The sequence below is a fragment of the Somniosus microcephalus genome, chromosome 2 (genome assembly GCF_052327205.1).
Source record: "Somniosus microcephalus isolate GS21.2 chromosome 2, FLI_Smic_1.0, whole genome shotgun sequence".
NCBI classification, from domain to species: Eukaryota; Metazoa; Chordata; class Chondrichthyes; order Squaliformes; family Somniosidae; genus Somniosus; species Somniosus microcephalus.
In genome coordinates, this window is record NC_140988.1 from 6,077,498 (window position 1) to 6,089,641 (window position 12,144).

The following is a 12,144-nucleotide window of genomic DNA, read 5'->3' on the forward strand; positions in this document are numbered from 1 at the left end:
TGTTGCCACAGTATTTATGTGGCTGGTCCAGTTAAGTTTCTGGTCAATGGTGACCCCTTAGGATGTTGACGGTGGGGTATTTGACAATTGTAATGCCATGGTTTCAGATATATTGATTGAAATTTTGATTAATATGCAATCCATGAGCGAAGTAAATCACTTCAAGAATTTATTTGGTTCAGCGCCATGAAAAAACCCTGGGGACTTGCTTAACTCCTCTAGTCAAATAATATACTTGAGGTGTGAATGACATTTGCACTTGCGTAGATAGAATCATTTACCACAGAAACATAGAAACATAGAAGATAGGAGCAGGAGTAGGCCATTCGGCCCCTCGAGCCTGCTCCACCATTCAATGAGATCATGGCTGATCATCCAAATTCAGTACCCCGTTCCTGCCTTCTCCCCATATCCCTTGATCCCTTTAGCCTTAAGAAATATATCCAACTCCTTCTTGAATATATTTAATGAATTGGCCTCCACTGCCTTCTGTGGTAGAGAATTCCACAGGTTCACCACTCTCTGGGTGAAGAAATTCCTCCTCATCTCAGTCCTAAATGGCTTACCCCTTATCCTTAGACTATGACCCCTGGTTCTGGACTCCCCGGCCATCGGGAACATCCTTCCTGCATCTAGTCTGTCCAGGCCTGACAGAATTTTATAGGTTTCGATGAGATCCCCTCTCAATCTTCTAAACTCCAGTGAGTACAAGCCCAATCGACCCAATCTCTCCTCGTACGTCATTCCTGCCATCCCAGCTATTAGCCTGGTGAATCTTCGCTGCACTCCTTCCATGGCAAGAACGTCCTTCCTCAGATAAGGCGACCAAAACTGCACACAATACTCAAGGTGCGGTCTCACCAAGGCCCTGTACAACTGCAGCAAGACATCCTTGTTCCTGTACTCAAACCCTCTTGCTACGAAGGCCAACATACCATTTGCCTTCTTAACCGCCTGTTGCACCTGCATGCTTACCTTCAGCGACTGGTGCACAAGAACACCCAGGTCTCTTTGCACTTCCCCTTCTCCCAATCTATTGTCATTCAAATAATAATCTGCCTTCCTGTTTTTGCCACCAAAGTGGATAACCTCACATTTATCCACATTATAGTGCATTTGCCATGTTTCTGCCCAATCACCCAACCTGTCCAAATCGTACTGGAGTTTCACAACATCCTCCTCACAGCATACCCTCCCACCCAGCTTTGTGTCGTCTGCGAATTTGGAGATACTACATCCAATTCCCTCGTCCAGATCATTAATATATATTGTGAACAGCTGGGGTCCTAGGACCGATCCTTGCGGTACCCCACTAGTCACTGCCTGCCACTCGGAAAACGACGCGTTTATTCCAACTCTTTGCTTTCTATCTGCCAACCAGTTCTCTATCCAAGTCAATACCTTGCTCCCAATCCCATGTGCCTTAATTTTACAAGCTAATCTCTTATGTGGGACCTTCTGAAAGTCCAAATACACCACATCCACTGGTTCTCCCTTATCTATTTTACCAGTTACATCCTCAAAAAATTCCAGTAGATTAGTCAAGCACGATTTACCTTTTGTAAATCCATGTTGACTTTGTCCGATCCTGTCACTGCTTTCCAAGTGCTCTGCTGTTACATCTTTTATAATGGACTCTAGCATTTTCCCCACTACCGATGTCAGGCTTACCGGTCTATAATTCCCCACTTTTTCTCTACCACCTTTTTTTGAATAGTGGGGTAACATTAGCTACCCTCCAATCCATGGGTACTGTTCCAGAGTCTATCGAGTTCTGGAAGATGACCAGCAATGCATCTACTATCTCCAGGGCCACTTCCTTAAGTACCCTAGGATGTAGATTATCAGGCCCTGGGGATTTATCGGCCTTCAATCCCGTCAACTTCCCCAACACCATTTCCCTACAAATACTGATTTCTTTCAGTTCCTCCCCCTCATTAGTCCCTATGTTCCGCGGTATTTCTGGGAGGTTATTTGTGTCCTTCTTTGTGAAGACAGAACCAAAATATGTATTTAATTGGTCTGCCATTTCTTTGTTCCCCATTATAAATTCCCCTGATTCTGACTGCAAGGGACCTACGCTTGACTTCACCAATCTTTTTCTCTTCACATATCTATAAAAGCTTTTACAGTCAGTTTTTATGTTCCCTGCAAACTTACTTTCATAATCTATCTTCCCCCTCTTAATTAATCCCTTTGTCCTCCTTTGCTGAATCCTAAACTGCTCCCAATCCTCAGGTTTGCTGCTTTTTTTGGCCAATTTATATGCCCTCTCTTTGGATCTTATGTTATCCCTAATTTCCCTTGTTAGCCACGGTTGCGTCACCTTTTTTGATTTATTTTTATGCCAAACCGAGATAAACAAATTCTGTAGTTCATCCATGTGATCTTTGAATGTTTGCCATTGCCTATCCACTGTCAACCCTTTGAGTGACATTACCCAATCAATCCTACCCAACTCGCATCTCATACCATCATAGTTCCCTTTATTTAAATTCAGGACCTTAGTCTCTGAGTCAACTACTTCCCTCTCCATCTTAATGAAGAATTCGATCATATTATGATCGCTCTGACCCAAGGGGCCTCACACAACAAGATTGCTAATTAATCCTTTCTCATTGCATAATACCCAGTCTAAGATGGCCTGATCCCTAGTTGGCTCCTCGACATATTGGTCCAGGAAACCATCCCGTATACACTCCAGGAATTCCTCCTCCACAGTATTGTTACTAATTTGGTTAGCCCAATCTATAATGTAGATTAAAGTCACCCATGATGACTGCTGTGCCCTTATTGCACACTTCTCTAATTTCCCTTTTAATGCCATCCCCAACCTCTGCATTACTGTTTGGGGGTCTAAACACCACTCCCACTAACGTTTTCTGCCCTTTGGTATTTCTCAGTTCTACCCATACAGATTCCACATCATCAGAGCTAATATCTTTCCTTACAATTGTGTTAATCCCCTCTTTAACCAGCAATGCTACCCCACCTCCTTTTCCTTTTTGCCTATCTTTCCTGAATATTGAATACCCCTGGATGTTGAGTTCCCAGCCTTGGTCCCCCTGGAGCCATGTTTCCGTAATTCCAATCATATCATATTCATTTACCTCTATTTGCGCTGCTAATTCATCCACCTTATTACGAATGCTCCTTGCATTAAGACACAAAGCCTTCAGGCTTGTTTTTTTAACGCTCTTAGACCTTTTAGAATTATTATTTACTGTGGCCATGTTTGTTTTAAACCCTTGATTTCTCCGATTGCCACCTTTGTTATTCTCCTTCCTGTCTTTTGCTTCTATCCTTGTTTCCCTTTCCTTTGTCTCCCTGCTCAGGTTCCCAACCCCCTGCCATTTTAGTTTAAACCTTCCCCCACAGCACTAGCAAACACTCCCCCAAGGACATCGGTCCCGGTCCTGCCCAGGTGCAGACCGTCCAGTTTGTACCGGTCCCACCTCCCCCAGAACCGGTTCCAATGTCCCAGGAACTTGAATCCCTCCCCCTTGCACCATTCCTCTAGCCATGTATTCATTTGAAATATCCTTCTATTTCTACTCTGACTAGCACGTGGCACTGGTAGCAATCCTGAGATTACTACCTTTGAGGTCCTATTTTTTAATTTACCTCCTAACTCCCTATATTCCGCTTTTAAGACCTCATCCCATTCTTTACCTATATCGTTGGTGCCTATATGCACCACGACAACTGGCTGTTCACCCTCCCTTTCCAAAATTTCTGCAGCTTCTCCGAGACATCCTTGACCCTTGCACCAGGGAGGCAACACACCATCCTGGAGTCTCGTTTGCTGCCGCAGAAACGCCTGTCTATTCCCCTTACAATAGAGTCCCTTATCACTATCGCTCTCCCAGTCCTTTTCCTCCCGTTCTGTGCAGCAGGACCACCCCCGGTGCCAGGAAGTTGGCTGCTGCTGCCTTCCTCTGATAAGCCATCCCCCCCCATCAGTATCCAAAGCGGTATATCTGTTTGAGAGGGGGATGGCCACAGGGGACCCCTGCACTACCTGCCTGCGCCTGCTACTTTGCCTGTTGGTCACCCGCTCCCTCTCTGCCTGTGCCAACCTCAGCATCGCGAATGGTCCAGTATGTATCCAATCGCTGCTCCAGCCATTCGGCCCATCGTGCCTGTGCCGGCTCTTTGAAAGAGCTCTCCAATTAGTCTCACTCCCCCCTGCTCTTTCCCCAGAGCCCTGCACATTTTTCCAGTTCAAGTATTTATCCAAATCCATTTTGAAAGTTACTATTGAATCTGCTTCCACCGCCCTTTCAGGCAGCGCGTTCCAGATCACAACAACTCACTGCGTGAAAGAAATTCTCCTGATCTTCTGCCCTCTGGTTCTTTTCCAATTATCTTCAATCTGTGTCCTCTGGTTATCGACCCTCCTGCCACGGGAAACAGTTTCTCCCTATCTACTCTAGCAAAACCTCTCATCATTTTGAACACCTCTGTTAAATCTCCCCTTAACATTCTCTGCTTTGATTTGTTTGAGATTATGACCTTTTTAATTTCCCTCCTGCCTTGAGGTCAAGCTCTTCTCCCTCGCTCCTCTGCTGAATCGGTGAACGCTATTCGAAATGCTTCAACTCAGTCTTCACTCATTGAACATGAAAGCATTAATCACAAATTATACAGCAGTGATTGCAAACAGTTTTTAGTAGACTGGAGCAGTTTGCATAGACTAGAATACTCTTACATTAGGTAAACCTTTCTCTGGAATCAACTGTAACTCAGCCAACTAGTCCCCATCTGCTAATTAAGACTTACACTGTGAATTTAATTAGACAACGTTTAGCGCTGTTCCCTCACAGATGCCAAAATAATTTGAAACTCAGCATAATTTGTACAGAGCCTGTTGAGCATGTTCTCACTTTATGTCGTAATGCACTTGGGCCATTTTGCACAGCTCTGATCCAGGTTTGCAAAAGGGGGTTGGAGTTAAGATAATCGCACATTAGAGCTATTTCACATGCACAAATCTTGGAAGGTGGCCAGACAAGTTGATGAAGCTGTTTTATTAAAATAAGGTATGCAGGATCCTGGGCTTTATAAATAGGGGGCGTAGAGTACAAAAGCGAGGAAGTTACGCTAAACCTTTATAAATCAATAGTTCGGCCTCAGCTGGAGTATTGTGTCCAATTCTGGGCACCACACTTTAGGAAGGATGTCAAGGCCTTGGAGAGGGTGCAGAGGAGATTTACCGAAATGCTACCAGGGATGAGGGACTTCAATTATGCGGAGAGACTAGAGAAGCTGGGGTCGTTCTCCTTGGAGCAGAGAAGGTTAAGGGGAGATTATGAAGGGTTTTGATAGAGTAAATGAGAAGAAACTGTTTCCCATGGCAGGAGGGTCAGTAACCAGAGGACACAGATTGAAAATAATTGGCAAAAGAACCAGAGGGGGAGATGAGGAGAATTGTTTTTACGCAGCGAGTTGTTGTGATCTGGAATGTGCTGCCTGAAAGGGCGGTGGAAGCAGATTCAACAGGAACTTTCAAAAGGAAATTGGATAAATACTTGAAAGGGAGAAATGTGGAGGGCTATGGGGAAAGAGCAGGGGGAGTGGGACTAATTGGAGAGCTCTTTCAAAGAGCCGGCACAGGCACGATGGGCCGAATGGCCACCTTAAGTGCTCTATGATTCTGTGAACAATGCACTGAATTGGACATAGATGACTTCACCTGATGATCTCATGAATATTAAATAAGGAAGGTTTCAGACAAAGTCACAGTTTTTTTTCAGGTTAAAGAAATAATATTAAAAGACTGATTTCTGAGGCTTGCTGCCCTCGGTGTATCACAGTGTGCTCAGTGAGGCTGAACCAGACTGTTCGCAACCTTTCTGTCATATTTGACCCCGAGAGGAGCTTCCGACCACATATCTGCGCCATCATTAAGACCGTCTATTTCCACCTCGGTAATATTGCCCGTCTCCACCCTTGCCTCAGCTCATCCGCTGCTGAACCCCTCATCCATGCCTTTGTTACCTCTAGACTTGACTATTCTATCACACTGCTGGCCGGCCTCCCACGTTCTACCCTACGTAAACTTGGGGTCATCCAAAGCCCTGCTGCCCCGTGTCCTACCTCACACCAAGTCCGGTTCACCCATCACCCCCAGTGCTCGCTGACCTACATTGGCTCCCGGTTAAGCAACGCCTCGATTTCAAAATTCTCATCCTTGTTTTCAAATCCCTCCATAGCCTCGCCACTCCCTATCTCTGTAATCTCCTCCAGCCCAACAACCCCCCCGCCCCCCCGAGATCTCTGTGCTCCTCCAATTCTGGCCTCTTGCATATCCCCGATTTCCATTGCTCCGCCATTGGCGGCCGTGCCTTCAGCTGCCTGGGCCCCGAGCTCTGGAATTCCCTCCCTAAACCTCTCCGCCTCTCTCCCCTCCTTTAAGACGCTCCTTAAAACCGACCTCTTTGACCAAGCTTTTAGTCACCTGGCCTAATATCTCCTTATGTGGCTCGGTGTCAAATTTTGCCTGATTTATGCTCCTGTGAATCTACTACGTTAAAGGCGCTATATAAATGTAAGCTGTTGTTGTTCATTATCAAATTGTTGCTTTACGCGCTTTAATAGATCATTTGATAGCTGACATCCTTGAATTGATGGACCAAACCATGTTGAAACATACAAAATCCTTACAGGACTTGACGGGGTGGATGCAGGGAGGATGTTTCCCCCTGGCTGGGGAGTCTAGAACCAGGGGTCACAGTCTCAGAATAAGGGGTCGGCCATTTAGGACTGAGATGAGGAGAAACTTCTTCACTCAGAGGGTGGCGAATCTTTGGAATTCTCTACCCCAGAGGGCTGTGGAGGCTCAGTCGTTGAGTATATTCAAGACAGAGATCGATAGATTTTTGGATATTAAGGGAACCAAGGGATATGGGGATCGGGCAGGAAAGTGGAGATGAGGTAGAAGATCAGCCACGATCTTATTGAATGGTGGAGCAGGCTCGAGGGGCTGAATGGCCGAATCCTGCTCCTAATTCTTATGTTCTTATGTGTTCAATCAGCGGGGTGTTGAGGGAGTGTGACACTGTCACGGTTTGATGTCCCCTGCTAGCGTGGAGCACTTCCTCTGTACTGCACTGGAGTGTCGGCCTAGATTATGTGCACAAGTCTCTGGAGTGGAAAAATAGACTGGATTGTTGGGCGGTTCTTCTTTCCCCAGAGAGCAGCGAGCCTCTGGAATGTGTTGCGGGCTGGTGCGGTGGGTGCTGACTCTCGGCCTTCGAGAGGGAGCTGGGCCGGTTCCTGACTGGGGCCGAGAGCCCATCATAGAGAAGGTCAGTGTCTTTAGAGACAACACACGGTCCCGTGCGATCTCCCGGACTGGTTTCCATCGCCCGAGGGGGTTGGAGAGGAATTTTCCATTGTATTTTTACCTCTGATTGGCCCTGGGGTTTTTCTCTGTTTTTTTGCCTCTCCCAAGAGTTTTGGGGGCGAGTGAGAGGGGGGGGGGGGGGCAGTGTCCAGTCACGATGCTCCGGCCATCATGAGTGTCGGGGCAGGCTTGATGGACCAGCTGGTCATTTTAAGTCCGCCAATTTTGTATGTTCGTAGAGGGGAAGAGTGTTACTACTGTGTCAGCCAGTGGAGTCAGCAGGTTGTGGATTCAAGGCCCACTCCAGAGACTTGAGCACAAAAATCTAGGCTGACACTCCAGTCTAGTGCTGAGGGAGTGCTGCACTGTCGGAGGTGCTGTCTTTCAGATGAGACGTTAAACCGAGGCCCCGTCTGCTCTCTCAGGTGGAAGTAAAAGATCCCATGACACTATTTTGTAGTAGACAGGGGAGTTCTCCCCGGTGTCCTGGCCAATATTTGTCCCTCAACCAACATCGCTAAATCAGATTATCTGGTCATTATCACATTGCTGTTTGTTGGAGCTTGCTGTGCGTAAATTGGCTGCCGCATTTCCTACATTACAACAGTGACTACACTTCAAAAATAACTTAATTGGCTGTGAAGCGCTTTGGGACGTCCTGAGGTCGTGAAAGGCGCTATAGAAATGCAAGTCTTTCTTTTTTCTTTCGGAGCCAAGGGTTAGTCAGTCAGTCATCAGCTGATCAAAAGGGAGCTAAGGGGATTAAAGATAGGGACAGACATATTGCAAACACTTCAGAGGCGTATTTTTGGATGGAATTGGCCTGTGTGATACATTATTAAGAATGCATTAAGACGTCTGCATTTTCTAGTTTCAAATAAATAGGGTTAAAATGAGTCATAGCTGAGGCATGGAAACACTTTATTGAATTAATCACTGATGTCACACAGCCAGAGCTCAACCCATTACAGCCGCACAAAGCATTGATCATCTGAGTCACACCACCAGAGGGCACCACAGTATAAGCATTGAGATTTCGAATTGATCCTGCACCATACACTGGGGGGGGCGGGATTCCAACTCAGAGTGTGTTTTCTCCCGCCAATGGTCTGTTATTAAAGCGTGAATGCACCTTTTAAAAGGAGGTTGCTCTCACTGAGCCAGAATAGGCCTGTTGATACTGCGGGAATGTAGGGATCTCTCACCTGCTTCTCCAATGCCCAACCCCCCCCCTCCCGAGAGAGCTTAGTGGAAGAGGCGAGTGGCAAAGAGGATCGGTCTGTTCGCCAGACATGGGCAGAAGATTGGCAAGACCAACATTCGCCAGGCTTGGCGAGAGCTGGCAGAGATGGTCATTTCAGGGAGCAGCACCTCCAGGACCCGGTCAATGACCTGACAAGAGTAAAAGAAAATAAAGAAAGACTTGCATTTCTGTAGCGCCTTTCACAACCTCAGGACATCCCAAAGCACTTTACAGCCAATGAAGTACTTTTTATTTGAAGTGTAGTCACTGTTGTAATGTAGGAAATGCGGCAGCCAATTTGCGCACAGCAAGCTCCCACAAACAGCAATGTAATAATGACCAGATCGTCTGTTTTAAGTGATGTTGGTTGAGGGATAAATATTGGCCCCAGGACACCGGGGAGAACTCTCCTGCTCTTCTTTGAAATAGTGCCGTGGGATCTTTTACATCCACCCGCGAGGGTAGATGGGGCCTCTGACAGTGCTGCGCTCCCTCAGTACTGCACTGGAGTGTCAGACTACATTGGCCCTGAAATTAGGACCGGGGGCTTGCCGCGCGTGCAAGCCCCCGATCTGCACTCACCCTGCGCGCCGACATCTGAAGCCTGGGCCTGCTCGCATTTCCTGTCACTGGCCCGGTTCAGCTGTCGGCGCGCTGTGCTTACCTGATCCAGCGGCGTAGTTAGTGCGATGTGCTGGCTGGGATCAGGTGAGCACTGTGCAGCCAATCAGGGGAGGGGAAACTCATTCATGAGTTTGACAGTAAGAGCTGTCAAACTCATGAAAAGTATGGGCTGCCAAAACACTACTTTAACTTTAAATAAAATTTTAAAAAACATCCCACTGATTATATTAACTATAAATAAGTTTTAAAAAATGTTTTAAACAATTAATCAATTTTTTGAAAAAAATAAATTTATTAAAAATAGGGTCTAAAACTAAACTTACCATCTTGTAAATTCTTTAAAAATAACAAACCTGTGGAAAAAAAATTTCTACATTGTACTAAAAGCCCACTTACCTGAAAAACTAAATACTTAACGTCTGGTTTTTCCACGCATAAAGACCGGTGGCCTTTACACGCGCGCAACTCTGGAAAAAAAAAAAGGAATTTCACTGCGCACGCGCTGCCTGTGCAGTCGCGCGCGCTCTGCCTCTTAACCCCTTGGGTCAGAGGACAGGAAATGCCGGTTTTCAGCGCATGCGCTGTGCATGCTGAAAACCGGCAATTCCTCCGGGCACACGCGTGAGTACCCCGTCCGTACTCGCGCGTTGGGAGAGGAATTACTGGGCCATTATGTGCCGAAGTCTCTGGAGTGGGAGTTTGAACCCACAACCTTCTGACTCAGAGGTGGGACTGCTGCCCACTGAGCAACGGCTGACACTTTCTAGTTCACTACAGCTCTCTCTCTATGTCTCCATTTCTCACAATAACACCTAGCAACAGTCCTTCTACTCCTCCATCACACTCTGAACAATTCCCTCCTCTGCATCACACCAATCATATGGACGCACTATACCCCCTCTCGTGCTCATTCCAAACACACACTCACCGTTTGCTTGCTGCCTTCAGCATCCTCTTCTCACATGGTAGCAATTGCAGAACCAGGAAATCACTTCACACGCTAGCTACTTGCTTTTCATTCAACACCTCCCCATCCTGCTTGCCTCTTACTTCCTCTCCACCTCTCAACACATGCACATCACACAGAAGCCCCACGCATAGAATCTTACAGCACAGAAGGAGGCCATTCGGCCCATCGTGCCTGTGCCGGCTCTTTGAACGAGCTCTCCAATTAGTCCCACTCCCCCCTGCTCTTTCCCCATAGCCCTGCACATTTCTCCTTTTCAAGTATTTATCCAATTCCTTTTTGAAAGTTACTATTGAATCTGCTTCCACCGCCCTTTCAGGCAGCGCGTTCCAGATCACAACAACTCGCTGTGTAAAAAAACTTCTCCTCATCTCCCCCTCTGGTTCTTTTGCCATCTCCACATTCCTTTTCAGTAGCCAATCACTAACTCTTTCTGCAGGAGAAGATGACACACAACACACACAACACATCTTAATCATCATGATTAAGACCAGGAGAGGAATACCCAACATCATGGCCCACAACGAGGTGGAGCAAGAAGCTTACACCATTGTTCAAGAAAGGGTGTGCAGACAATCCTAGTAACTACAGGCCGGTCAGTTTAACATCAGTGGTGGGTAAAGTTTTAGAAACAATAATCAAGGAAAAAATTAACAGGCACTTGGAGAGGATTAAACTAATTAAGGAGAGCCAACACGGATTTGTAAAAGGCAGATCGTGTTTGACTAATCCAATTGAATTTTTTGATGAAGTAACAGGGAGGATTGATGAAGGGAATGCAATGGATGTTGTCTACATGGATTTTAGGAAGGCGTTTGACAAAGTACCACATAGAAGGCTGGTTAACAAAATTGAGGCTCCTGGAATAGATGGGTCAGTGGCAGCTTAGATAAGGAATTGGCTTAAGGACAGAAAACAGCAAGTTGTGGTAAATGGTTGTTTTTCAGACTGGAGGATGGTAGACAGTGGTGTTCCCCAAGGGTCAGTGCTGGGGCCACTGCTTGTTTTGATATATATATAAATGACCTGGATATTGGAATACAGAGTAGAATTTCTAAATTTACCGATGACACCAAACTTGGGGGTGTGGCAAGCAGTGATGATGATACCAATCGACTGCAACAGGACATAGAAAGGCTAGCAGAATGGGCAGACAAGTGACAGATGGAGTTTAATACAGAGAAGTGTGAGGTGATGCATTTTGGCAGAAGGAACAGGGAGAGGCAATATACACTTAATGGCACAGTTTTAGAGAGTGTACAGAGGCAGAGGGACCTGGGAGTTAATGTGCATAGGTCCCTGAAGGTGGCAGGACATATTGAGAGAGTGGTTAGCAAAGCATATGGGATCTTGGGCTTCATAAATAGAGGTATTGAGTACAAAAGTAGAGAAGTTATGCTGAACCTTTATAAAGCGCTGGTTAGGCCACAACTGGAGTATTGCGTCCAGTTCTGGTCACCACACTTTAGGAAGGATGTGAAGGCCCTTGAGAGGGTGCAGAGGAGATTTACCAGAATGGTTCCGGGGATGGGGGATCTTAGCTACAAGGACAGGTTGGAGAAGCTGGATTTGTTTTCATTAGAGCAAAGGAGGTTGAGGGGTGATTTGATTGAGGTGTACAAGATTATGACGGGTTTGGACAGGCTAGACAGGGAAAGGCTGTTCCCACTAGTTGATGGTACAAGGACTAGGGGACACAGATTTCAGGTTTTGGGCAAGAGATACAGGGGGGACGTGAGGAAAAACATTTTTACGCAGCGAGTGGTGGGGACCTGGAACTCGCTGCCGACGGAAGGGGTGGAAGCGGAGACACTCCATGTTTTCAAGGGGAGACTGGATAGGCACTTGAGGGAAATAAACTTGCAGGGCTACGGGGATAGAGCGGGGGAATGGGACTGACTGGATTGCTCTACAGAGAGCCGGCACCGACTCGATGGGCCGAATGGCCTCCTTCTGTGCCGT